The 13,455-nt window shown below is 34.6% G+C and overlaps 1 long non-coding RNA gene across 3 annotated transcripts in view; it reads left to right on the top strand.

Moving 5' to 3' along the window:
- LOC142836353 (uncharacterized) overlaps nucleotides 1-13,014 on the top strand; it is a 64,024-nt gene extending 51,010 nt beyond the window's left edge. For 2 of the 3 annotated variants that reach the window (XR_012908052.1, XR_012908053.1), the window contains exons 3-5: nucleotides 2,680-2,744; nucleotides 10,915-11,022; nucleotides 11,742-13,014. This is a non-coding gene — a long non-coding RNA (uncharacterized LOC142836353). The remainder of the gene's footprint in view (nucleotides 1-2,679; nucleotides 2,745-10,914; nucleotides 11,023-11,741) is intronic. The other variant, XR_012908054.1, reaches the window with a different exon arrangement.
- Nucleotides 13,015-13,455: the final 441 nt, after the last annotated feature.

Genomic DNA, 13,455 nt, shown 5'->3' with positions numbered 1-13,455 from the left:
TTTACAAAGAAATTACATAGGAAAAGATTTAGGAATTTAAATTTGCTCAAGCAAAGCCTCTCCATGTCTTGAAAAATAAAAAAAATAAATAAATTTATTTATGTAAAGAGATAGAGAAAAGTGTGTTTGGCTTTTTAATTTATTATGATATGCATCAGTGATAGTTATCTTTAAGGAAAGAGTTTTTGAAAGGTTCCTGGAAGATGACTTATTGGAAGGGTGTAAGTACTCAGGAACTGTTTTGAAGTAGGGTTTCTGTCTGAAAGAGAAGCCAGAGGGATTGTTTGCTTCTGAAGAGTCCCAGCAGTAACCATCACTCTGAAGCATCATTTTCTCATTACCTCTCAGTTTGCTGATGTGGATTGGGCATCTCTCTTCTCCGGATTCTTATCATCTAGACGGTTTTTACCACAGTTCTGATATTGTCAGGAAATTTTGTTTGATCATTGAAAAATATTTGATCAAGTTCTGTGATATTTTACTGTCATTTTTCCTGTTTATTCTCACAATAAATCAGAATATAAAATCAGTGTTCATATCTGTTAAGATGCTTTCAATTAGTTCAACTTAGATTAATAAATTAAAATGAACTTAACTAATGTTCCTTAAGCATGATACACACACACACATACACACACACACACACACACTCACTCACACGTACTTATAATATATATAATAAATAAAGTGTCAACTCTAGGAATTACTAAGTAATTTCAGCATTATAAATGCATATTTCTTTTCAGGTGTGCAATTTTTCCTAATACATTTCCTTTTCCTTCTTTCCATAAAGTGTTGAGAACAGATTTACAGATTTACCTCATGCTTACAGAGACAAACTCATCAAGAATAAGAAATCTCTCGTCTCCAGGGAGAAGAACAAGGTTGATACACAATGCATTTTATGTACATATTGGTAAGAAGCAGTATCAGGGATTTTCAGAGCCCTAAGTTAGAATGAGTGTGCTTCTCTATTAAACACAGTGAGTCTGTGATAGAGACTTGAGAGAGGCAGAGGCGACATATCCTGCTGGGATAGGAAGAGTCAATGCCGAGGAAATTAAGAGTTTGACTTCTGGCAACTGAAATTGGTGGTTTAGAATATGCAATTGGCCAAACATAAAGATAAAAATACTTATTGTTTGGATAACATAAATAGATACTAACTATCACTATCAATCCAGAGTTAATTTTCCCTTAAGGGCATAGAAAAGCCATTGAAAATAAGAAGTCAAATTGAGAGCTGGCTTGAGGACCCCATCAGGAAATTAGTAACACACAATTAAGTGGGGAAGGATCTATAAGGCTTTCTGGTACAAACGAGGGTGCTTGTCAGCAGCTGAAATCTAAGTTGAGAAATGAAGAACAAAATGAGGCATGTAATGAAATATGATTGAGACGCATCTATGACTTCTGTGATTGATGAGATTTTTCTTGGATGACACTACTTCAGCTTTATGGTAAATAGGTTAATCAATAATTTTTTATTAGGCAAAAGCAATATCAATTCCACCATTGTTTTCAAGTATAGCTAGCTATTTTTTTTTTATATTTTAGCTTCGTAAGAACATAAGTACATTAATTTGAACATTTCTGAAAGATAGGCAGAAGGTAAAGCATTTTGGTTAAGAAATAATTTCTAAAAATTAGATCAAATTGTATTCATTTCAAGACTACATAAATAGTATCCTTTGAAATGTATATGTATACATATATCAGAGCTAACCCCAAGTCAATAATTACTTGTGAATAATTCCAGCCATTACATATACAATTATTCAGTATATGTGAAAATAATACCAGTAGGGCTTCACTCTTTATATTTAAAAGAATTTTTTTGAGCCTGTACTGAAACTCGCTCTGTAGACCAGGCTGTCCTTGAACTCACAGAGATTCACCTGTCTCTGCCTCTGAGATTAAAGGCCTGTGCCCCCACCACCCAGCCATGATAGCATCTTTAAAACACTGAAAACATACAAATATCCAATGAGAATTTTATGCCATAATCAAGTAGAAATTATTTTAGGAAGTCAGTACTTCTTCATCACTCAAAATTTAAGAAACATGTCCAAATATTTACATTAATTATCACAAGACAAAAAACATAGACAAATTCAGTACCTATTCACTACAAAACCTCTCAGCAAAACTAAGATAAGGGTATTTTCACAGCTATATTAGGAATATTAAAAAAAAAGTCTTAGAACTTTCATCCAATTTAATAAGCAGCTATTTTCCCCACAACCAGAAAAAAAAAGTACATCAACCTTCACAGCTTCTACTCAACAGTATACAGGAAGGTTAAGCTAGGGCAACAAGACAATGAAATGGTAAGACACAGACTAAAATCTCATAGAATTCCCCTTGGGCGCAGACGGTTTTCTAAGTGGAAGCTCCCTACAGTTCAGCAGTATAGGTGTATGTTACAGAGCAGGTAAATTTTTCTACTGACTTTTGTTTCTTTTCGGTCTGTGTTTTAGGATTGCTTTTTACTCCTTCTATTGCTTTGACATTTCCTGAAGGTCTTCTTGAATAGATTTTGTTTCTTGCACCTGGGATAGATATAGCCCTGTCATATACAGATATGTTATTGTAGTCATAAAACATGGGAGAGTGGACTATTTCATACTCCTAGGGTGAATCTCAGTTTTTTGCTTGTTCTGTTTTTCATCCTTTAAGTGAGACACAAAACTTAGAAGATGCTGGTTGGAAAGGCCTTGCTTCCCGTTTCTGCCACAGCTCTGGTAAGTTCTTTCACTCTGGAATTTAGATTTTTGTAACAAAGCATGATTTTGTCTTATATCTAAGTACTTACATTTCCATGACCCAGAAACACATCTTCTCTGGTTTTCAACTGTGAGAATTTGAGAATGTTCTTGGGAATAACTCCTGCAAATATCTATGAAGTTCACTAAGATTTTTTTAAATTTATTTATTTATTAAAGATTTCTGCCTCCTCTCTGCCACCGCCTCCCATTTCCCTCCCCCTCCCCCGATCAAGTCCCCCTCCCTCATCAGCCTGAAGAGCAATCAGGGTTCCCTGACCTGTGGGAAGTCCAAGGACCACCACCCACCTCCATCCAGGTCTAGTAAGGTGAGCATCCCAACTTCCTAGGCTCCCACAAAGCCAGTACGTGCAGTAGGATCAAAAACCCATTGCCATTATTCTTGAGTTCTCAGTAGTCTTCATTGTCCACTATGTTCAGCGAGTCCGGTTTTATCCCAGGCTTTTTTCAGAACCAGGCCTACTGGCCTTGGTGAGTTCCCGATAGAACATCTCCATTGTCTCAGTATGTGGGTGCACCCCTCGCGGTCCTGAGTTCCTTGCTCATGCTCCCTCTCCTTCTGCTCCTGATTTGGACCTTGAGATTTCAGTCCGGTGCTCCAATGTGGGTCTCTGTCTCTGTCTCTGTCTCCTTTCATCGCCTGATGAAGGTTAATATTCAGGAGTGTGCCTATATGTTTTTATTTGGGTTCACAATTTGTCTCACAGGACTGTCTGCCTCATGCTAGTCCACACACAGTCCCCAGCATTTTGGTAAAATAGCATAAAATGACATATCACTTTGGGGATTTAGTAGTCTGGCTCAGGTCAGCAGACTTGCCTAGTGGATCTATAACTGGAGCATTCCACATTTTCAGTGGTTTTTCTTTTTTCTTTTTTTCTTTCTTTCTTTTTTTTTTGCCCTCCAATCTCAATTACCTTTAATCTCTATCCTGGATCTCTACACTATTTGTGTGAAAATACAATATGGTATAAAATTGTCATTATTTTTTTCTCCTAAAGTTTACATAGAATTTTACAGTGAAGGTTTTTGGTTAAAAAACTTAGTTGTTTTGAAAACAAATATTGGCTATTTTCTCAGTTTGTTTTCCACGTTTTGATGTTTTCTGAGATTTATTCTTCCCCCTAATGGTGTTTTCTGAGATCAGAGGAGGCTGACAACTTCCTAACATTTCAGATGTTAACATTGGATTCAGAAGATTAATGACGGAAAAATTTCCAGGCCTCCATGCAATAATTTTTGGCATATTTTGAAAATAAGTTGACCCCTTTTGACTTCAGATTCTGTATTTGCAGATTCCTTATGTAGATCACAAATATTTAGAAAAAAAATGTTTGTAGGCTGGGTGGGTGGCTCACACCTTTAATCGCAGTATTTGGGAGGCTGAGGCAGTCGGACTGTGACTTCAGCCTGGTCTACAGAGCAAGTTCCAGGACAGGCTCCAAAGCTACACAGAGAAATGCTATCTCCTACCCCCTCCCAAAGTATCTGAACTAAACATGTGAGACTATGCCATTGTTCCCTACCTACTGCAATGCAAAAGCTACTTCACTTTTACAATGAATGAGCTACTTCTAATAATTTAGATGTTATAGAAAACATCATGCAGGAAGAACATATGTATACCTTGTATGGTTTTCTGTAAAATTGAATAGAATGACCTTTAACTCTAATCCAAAGATTGTGGATTTCAAATGGGATTTGAGAAAAAATATATAGGCATCTATAACTGAAAAAAATAACCTGAAATACCAATTGTAAATTTAAATATTTAGAACCTTCACAATATGCCCTAGTTAATAGAGAATCATCAAGTCATTATTTTGATAAAGTACTATACAATAGAGGGATATGCACATGTAGCTTTTATCGTAGTCAAATACACTACTAGTACCATAAATAGTAATTGTCTTCCATCAAACACTGAAGAGTATGGTGGACTCCCCAATGCTGATATTGACAGTTACAAGGTGGATATCACGTGAACACCCAACTGCAGTGTGTGATGCTGACTCAGCAGGGAAAACTCAGTTTAGGCATATGAGCAAATGACTTCAATTCTAATATGAACACACTTGGATTAAATTTTCAAAGAAATTCATACATTAAATGAAAATCTGGATTTAAATTATTTCAAACGTCTGTGTACTCTCATGGAAACAGCAATGTTCTTAGATAATTGGTACTGAAATTCTATAATAATTATAGCTGGCAGTTTCAATGGGCCAAAACTTTCAACTGCATAGCTGCTGCGTGAAACCTGTTTCTGTCCCCCAGAACTGTGTCACACAGAATTATATTAAGTGTTTAAGTTCAGTTTACTGTTACTCTAGACAGCTTGGAATGAACTTATGATATTAAAACTGGCTAGCAAATTGACTAGATATCATTAGCATTAGTAGCCAGAAGATCCAAGCAGACAGCAAAATGACAGTGGCTTATTCATCTGTATCCCAACATCTACTCATCAGCATCCCCACATCTCCAGCATATACCATGTGAAAATGGACATGAGTTTACAAATACTAAATCTAAATCTATTGTCACTGTTTCTTTACTGAACTTGACCTCCAGGGGGCAGAGAAGCAACAGAGGGAGGGGCAATGCAGACTATTGCTAGAGTTGACCTGTAGTGTGAAAGGATTGTAATGCCCATATTCACATCCACTAGCATGCAGTGCTCAAGCAGGTCAGAAAGGGACATTGAATCCCCTGGAATCAGAGTTAGAGAAGGGTATGAGCTATCTTCCTTGTACCAGAAATCAAACCAGGGTTTCCCAGAAGAGCAGCCTATGCTCTAAACCACAGAACCACATTTCCAGCTATAGGAGATAATATATTTCAATTTGAAAATGATACCCATATTAAACATAAATACTGATGTAAGCAAGGGCAAAAATACCTTCTTTATGCACTCGGGAAAATGCTAAGTTTAATACTAGTTCTGTAGTATGACAAAGAGATTATTATTATCTTCATAATTATTATTGATGTTGACTAAATATGAAGATTTTAGGTCCATGAAGCTCATACTTTTGCTCTGGGTGCTACTTGCTATTTATAGAGGTGAACTTTATTCCTTGCTTGTGTTTAGATCAGTTTTGTTTTAATGAAATTTATGTTTAATGGGAAATATTGGAATTTATTAGTTTAATTTTGCAGTTGTATCATTGCATGCTAGAGAGTCAAATAGACTGGATTCCCAGGTCCTTGGATTTCGTACATGTCACAATACATCTCTGACATACTTTCTAGCATACAATAATGACAACTGCATATCTTTTATTAAAACACACACACACACATGCAAACACACACATACACACACTTTGATATTACTTAGTCCTCAGAGTTGTTAGTCTTAACCACTTTGGGTTCTCAAGTGATATCATCTAGCTGTTTTTTTTCTTTTGGTATATTTTTCTAACCATGGGGTTGATTAAACAGCAAGATTCTTATGGACTGAGAACTTCTAGGTCTATGAAAATTTTAGGACTAAAACTTGGACTATGCTTGGAAAACCAAGGAGATTTGTTACATTGTTCTAAGTCCCTAATTTAATCCAACAAAATCACTTGTAATACACTGGAGAGAATAATTCAGCGGTTTAGACTGTTCCTATAACCCCCCTTGCTCGTCCCTACAAACTGCTTGCCTTAAGTGTTATTTTGGCATATCACACCTCTTGGGGTTTAGAATAATAAATGGTGTACAATTTAACGACTGTCCTCATACCTATATTCTCTTATCTGCAGCAATGCCTTCCTTTCCTTAATGGCAAAACTGGAAACTGGAAAACATTTTAATGTCACTGTCACAGACCTTCTTTTTATATGATGTCCCTCACCATTTATAAAGGGAATCACTTATTTTACTTATTTAAACTTATTTAAATGGTTATCCATTTCTTCATTTTCTATTTTAACTGCTTTTATTTTACTTGTGTCAACCTTTCAAACTGGCCATCAAATCTGATTCATACTCCTCCAAGTATGGCCCTAAAAACATTCCTATTTTTTTAACCTGCAATGCCAACACCCATAACTTACCTTGACCACTGCAGTAACTTAATAAATAGTCATCTCCAATCCATGTATAGTTTCTGATCAATTTTTGTTGTTCAACTCATGTGATTTTTGAGAAATGAAAACTGATCAGTTCCTTCCTGTTGAATCAAAATGACTCAACGACGTCATATTATATTCAGCAGAAACTGGAGACCATTAAGGTGACTCAAGAAATCCTAGAGCATTTGGCCTGAGATCCTTGTCTATCTTGTTTTCTCTCCCAACAACTCTAAATTTTCTCTGCAGTTCTTAGAACATGAAGGCTGGCTGGCTTCTTACATACAGGTTTTATCTCTGTTGCTGTCATTTCTTTTGAACCTTAAATAATATTTAGATTTCAGTTTTTTGTAATATGTTTCCTTATGAGTATCATTTTCTAGAGTTTTAAATGATTTGGGACCTCTTGTTATTCATTCTAATGGTACTGTGTACATTACAATCAAAATAACTTTAATATATCTAATCCAGCCATTCTGTACTTGACTATATATTTGCAAACAACTATTGGACTATGGAGATGTTCACTTGGTAAAATGTTTGCTGCATAAGCATGAGGAGCAGAGTTTCTTCTTCAAAAATTATGTGAAAAGTGCTGGGTCTATCATCATAAGTATCTGTAATTCCAAAATGACAGAGCACAGATGGGTGTTGATGATCTCTATGCCAGTGTCAAACCCTGCCCCATAAAAGAAATGTGGAAAGCCGTTGAGGAACAATCTATGCACTGATCCAGGCGTGTACTCTATATGACCAAATCTTAAGACTACATAGACTCGAAAAATTATCTTGTGTTTATGTTTGGAAACTTAAAATTTAGAAATTTTTATAAAGTAGCACCACAATACTGTGCTGTGGCAGACTAGAACTTGGTTATCTTACCTAACATTATTTTAGCGTCTGTTATCCAAGCTTACCCTTCTTGACTTCCAGGGATCATTATTTTACTCTCAACTTTTATGGAATCATCATTTTAATCTTTCACCTTAAAACAAGAACATGCAGTATTTGTCTTTCTGTCTCAAGTTTATTTCATCCAACAAACTATTCTCCAGTGCCATGAGGTTGTTGGCAATGGTGGGATTTGATTCTTTTTATTCCTAAATAATATTTTATCGTGTATATACCACCCATTTTCTTTACCCATTCTTATTTCAATGGACACTTAATCAATTCCATATTATGGAGCTATCATATGGAAAAACAGAAAGGAGGAACACTCAGTGAAGAAAGGAGACAGCTTGAGCATGGATCCCACCAGTCACTGGAGAAATGGCAAGAATGGAATCAATTCTGTCAGGAATATTTAATGATCTTACAGTCATAGTTTAACCTACAAGGGAGGTTACATTGACAAGGAGATCTTAGAGGTGTGGTGCAGTTAGCTGAGACTGTTGCTTGTAGACAGAACTGAATGCAACACTTTCTTAACTCTGACATAAAGCCATGTACCTAAAATGTTGGCGAATAGTGTTGGTTATGTGTTTGGCAAACCAGGTGGCAGTGGAATCACTGTGGAAACGGTAACACTAGAAAAACCAAAGGGAAAACCAAAAACAATAAAACCTTTAAAGTGCAGTTGGAAAGTGCTTGTTCACCTGAGAAAGCCTATGACAATATTCTCAAATTACCAATAGAAAAAATATGACACCAAGTCTCGTTAAAGTTAAATTATTAAAGTTTAACTTAATGTCTTTCTTACATACTAAATTCTGGTTCATGCAGTTTCTTTTGACAAAAAGATCTGCTAAAAATGGATAGTCTTTTAAATATACATGTGTGTGTGTGTATATATATATATATATTACAGAATACATGCTGTTCTATTAATTAGTGTACAAAGAATTGTTAAGTTTGATGATTATGTTCAATTAAATATAATGAATATAATTAATGTGTTGCTGTTTTAGGTTCTTGAGTTAATAGTGCCATTAACTGATGCTGTTTTTGTTGTGGTAGTGATTATTGTCATAATAGAATACTAAACTTAAAATGAGAGAAAAGTTGAAAGCTTGACCAGTGTTTTTCTTACTTAAATCTGTGTGCACAAATGCATGTGTATATATGTGTATATACACATATCTATATACATGAGTTATCTCCATTATATACTGTAATGTCAGCATGAATATTTTAATTTTCTTTTTCATATTAACTTTTCTTCATAGTGTTAGGTGCTACAAACTATTTCTTTCTAAAAAACCTACTTAAAAAGAGAATTTTTAAACCCAAACATGGTTATTATATCTCCTTGGATCTCACTGTTCAGTTCTGACTAGCCTGGAACTTGCTGTGCAGACCAGGCTGGCCATAAACTTACAGAGATCTAACTGTCTCTGCCTGATGAGTCCTGGTATTAATGGCACACACCACCACTCCTGGTCTGCATAGATTAAAATAAACACATCTAGTAAGTTTCCTTCTTATCTAAATTTAGGTGAATCTTTTCAAAGTATTTAGAAAGTATCCATTTAATTTTAATTTTTAATTACTTCTTTGGATAATGGATAGAAAATTTAAAATTATTTATATCATTATTTTTCAGTTTACCACATAGCTGCATAATGTTTATGAAGTATATTGAGTATAAGATAGAGTCATTGAAATTTACTTTATTAAAGACAGAATTGATTTTCTCAAATGTGTTAAATTATCTATTTATGTTTAAGTCAGATACAAATATCTCAGACACAGACATACTACTCATATATATTGAATAAGGCATGGTAATGGTTTCCTTAACCCTTCTATACATTACAAATTCATAATCTACAAATATTATATCTTATATAACAATTTGATTAATTTGTTATAATTTTATATTTTGTTGAAATGCTTATTTTTATTTGTCATTTAAAATCAATTTACTTATTAATAGACCCTAACTTCCAGATATACAACAGTAATATTTTTATGTTCTGTGGACTTTTGGTTTTCAAACCATATAATGTACTTTTTGGATTTCTATATATGTAATATTATGAACTTCAATTTAATCTTTCTGTTCTCCATATCATTCATTTATATGTTTCTCCATATCTTCATATGTGTGTGAAATGTCTAAATTATATTAATTATACATAATTGATGTTAATATATATATATATATATAATTAATAAATGTATAAGAAAGATTAGGCTTTATTTCCTGGAATGCAAAGTCATTCCTAGAATAACAATTTATTTAAGAAAAAAAAATTTAATGCTCCATTGCTGTCTAGCTGCCTTTGATGGAGGGGGGGGGGTCAGTTATTGGCCTGACAGTCAGACTAATGAGAACAGATGTCATAAGTAAACAAAGTAGACAAGTCACAATACAATCAAAGAAGATGATTGCCTTCTCAGTTCTTATTCCCTGAAACAAAGACTTACTAGCTTTTTCCCTGTAAATGGAAAAACTGCTGATTGGATCTTTCAATATTTTTGTTGTACTCTTGGCAGGAACCAATAAACTTCTCTGTCTTTGTCTAATTCAACCAATCCACCAAGACAGTCAAAACCAACTAATCTAGAAGGAGGAAAGGGAACTTTCTCATTCACCAAACAGAAAAGCCTAGACTCGCCAGAAAAAAAAAAGAAACAAAAAACAAAAAAACAAAAAAACAAAACTACTAGATTCTGGTTTTCAGATCACGTCCTCTTTGAGTTATCCTTCTTTCTCTGCTATGCTGACTTGTATGTGTAACAAACCTTGGCTATATGTTGTGACCGTGGATTTTGCCTGTTTCTGAATTCTTTAATGGGAGAAAATTAACTATGTCTAACACTACAAAAGTGACAATATTAGGTGAAACATTCTTTAAATGTGTGTATCCATCTGATAACTACTTGAATAACTTGCAGTAATGCTCTCTAGTAATCACCAACACAAGATATAGAATTATTATTACTCAGACGTTCTTCCATCCATCCATCCATCCATCCATCCATCCATCCATCCATCCATTCATCCATCCTTCTGTCCACTTATCCATTTATCCATCTACCCACCCATTGACCCACCTACTCATTCACCCACCCAACCATCCACTCACCCACCCATCTATCTGCATGTTCAGGTTCAGACTGCCATGGATTGTATTTTACAGGAGTTTCCATTAAGGACTTGATGAACCAGTTATGCCATTGGGCCTTGTGGATACACTTGAACCACGAGGATTCCAGAGCACACAGTAAGTGAATCCCTGCTTGTACCTTACCACCTTTATTTCTTCTTGTGAAATACATTTGCCTCACTATTGTTTTTCAAGGCCCCATCCAACTGCAGGTATGAATCAGCTGCTTCCTGATTTTGACTTATAACTGTACTTACAGAGTAGAGTTATAAATACACAAAACTATTTTGCCTTCTGGTTCATTATTCCTAGCTACAACCTCCAATGTGGCCATGGGAGTAAGCTGATAGAAAGGTACTATGCACATACATGAACAGCTAGTTTGAATATACTCTATTGATGACATTTGTATGATGACATCAGTATCAAAGGGGCCTTGTCTGAGAGGAAAATGGATATTTTGCAATAAAGAAATAACTTTATCACTGATATTTTAACATGTACACTTAATATATTTAAATTAACCTTACAACTATAACACAAGTCTAAATTTGTTTTTTGTACATTCCATGCATATGTGTGCATGTGAATTTGTCAGATAATATTTAAAAATTTGACAAATAATATGGTTTTCTCTTACTGTATTCTTATTTCCCTTTCTTCTTGCTCCCATTTTTGCTCTTGAATAGTTCATTGTCATTTGCTTCTCTCTCCAGTAGTATCTTCTTCTCTCTGAAACTGTGTGTCTTAGACCTTCAAAGTCATTGATCATAACTTAATGTTTAAATAACTAACTATGAATTTGTTTTTTCTTAATTATGTTTCATGTTTTTTAGACTTTCTGGATCTATGAAATGGTGACCACCAAAAGTCTTTTTGTGCTTCTAAAACAGAACACTGACACATGCATGATTCAGAAGGGAAGATTTTTTTGTTCACAACATGAGATTCTGGACAGACCATTGTCAAAGTACCCACATATAATGCGGACATTTATACTATATCTGATGTTACAAGGCTAAATGGGAAGAAAATGCATGAAGGATTAAGAGTGAGGGAAGTTGACTTCTCTTTAAAAATAACTCAACAATTCCCACGACAAAAGCTCTGAGTACAGAAGTCTTTGCTCGAGTTTAACCATCTCTCACATGTGCCTCATGTCAACAATCCTTCATTGGTGATTAATATCCAACACCTGATTGCCAAAGGCATGTTCATGGTGCCAGCTTTCACTAATTTGTCCTACTCATTCAAGGAAATGTATTCACAGAATGCCTCATGTAGAGTTGATTTTTTCTCATTTTTCAATATCTCTTACATCTCTGTTGTGGATTTTCCACATCATTTATATATGAATTAACATTATCATTATTTTGAAATTTTTGAGCTTGTATGTAGTCTTTCCAAAATTCCAAATTGACTGAATTTTGGGACCACTTACTTTTTAAAATAGGTTAGTCATCTTCATTTTTACTTTTCTTTATGTGTTTAGGCACAGAAACATAATTAATTTGCATTATTTAAAGTGAATTTGTGTTTGGAATACACATATGATGAACTATCTAACTAATTGCCACCTAACTCAATTAATAGTTTTTTCCACATGCAATTGTAATTTTATTTTTGAGTTTATGATTTTTACAATTATGACAAAGATGATACTTTGTAAACTTTTTCTTTAATATCTTGTTAAAAAATGTAAATGATCAAATCTGCCTTCATCTTATGTTTTGATTTCGTCCCCATCCCCTACCTCACTATTCTCTCCCAAATTCTCATGCTCTTTATTTTATTATTTAAACCCATTGAGTCCAGTTGGTGCTGTCAGTTTGTACATGAGTGGGGAATCATCTGCTGGTGCACAAGGGCCTTGTGGACTTTCCTGTATATCACACCCCTCTTACTAAGGTTGAGGGATCAAGGCTGGGCATTGAAGATGGATTATTGGATGTTCTTTTTTGAGGTATTGTCTCATGGTTTTAAATTCACTAGAATGCTATAAATTTATTTCTTCAATTAAATTCCTTAATACAGTACTTCAATTTGTCTCTAAGTTATTCATTATAACCTAAATATTCATGAAGGCAGTCTTGGGATATTCTGTTATAATCTGTGGTGAAACTTTATTGTTTTGTATACGTATTCCAAGGTATTACTGAGCTTTCAGATTAGCAATGTGTTTGATAATCTACATATAGTCCTTTGAACTATAAATTAAAACCCCCAATTCTTTACGTGAAACAGCCACAGTACTTAGGTTCTGTGATCCTGGGTGTTATCTCAGAACTTTATTACTTAATAACATTTACACACACACACTTGATTATTTTCCTTGGCCACTTGTACTTGCTGTTATTTTGGATGTGTCTGTGTGTTGTCTTGATACAGCTAGAGTCATCAGAGAGGAAGGAAACTCAATTGAAGAAAGTCTTCCATATGATCCAGCTGTAAGGCATTTTCTTTATTAGTGATTAGTGTAGGAGGATCCAGTCCTTTGTCAATGCTGTCATACCTGGACTGGTGTTCGTTGGTTCTGTAAGAAAGCACATT

The sequence above is a fragment of the Microtus pennsylvanicus genome, chromosome 16 (assembly GCF_037038515.1).
Source record: "Microtus pennsylvanicus isolate mMicPen1 chromosome 16, mMicPen1.hap1, whole genome shotgun sequence".
NCBI classification, from domain to species: domain Eukaryota; kingdom Metazoa; phylum Chordata; class Mammalia; order Rodentia; family Cricetidae; genus Microtus; species Microtus pennsylvanicus.
The sequence above is the reverse complement of the archived record's forward strand: the minus strand, read 5'-3'. Positions and strand labels throughout refer to the sequence as shown.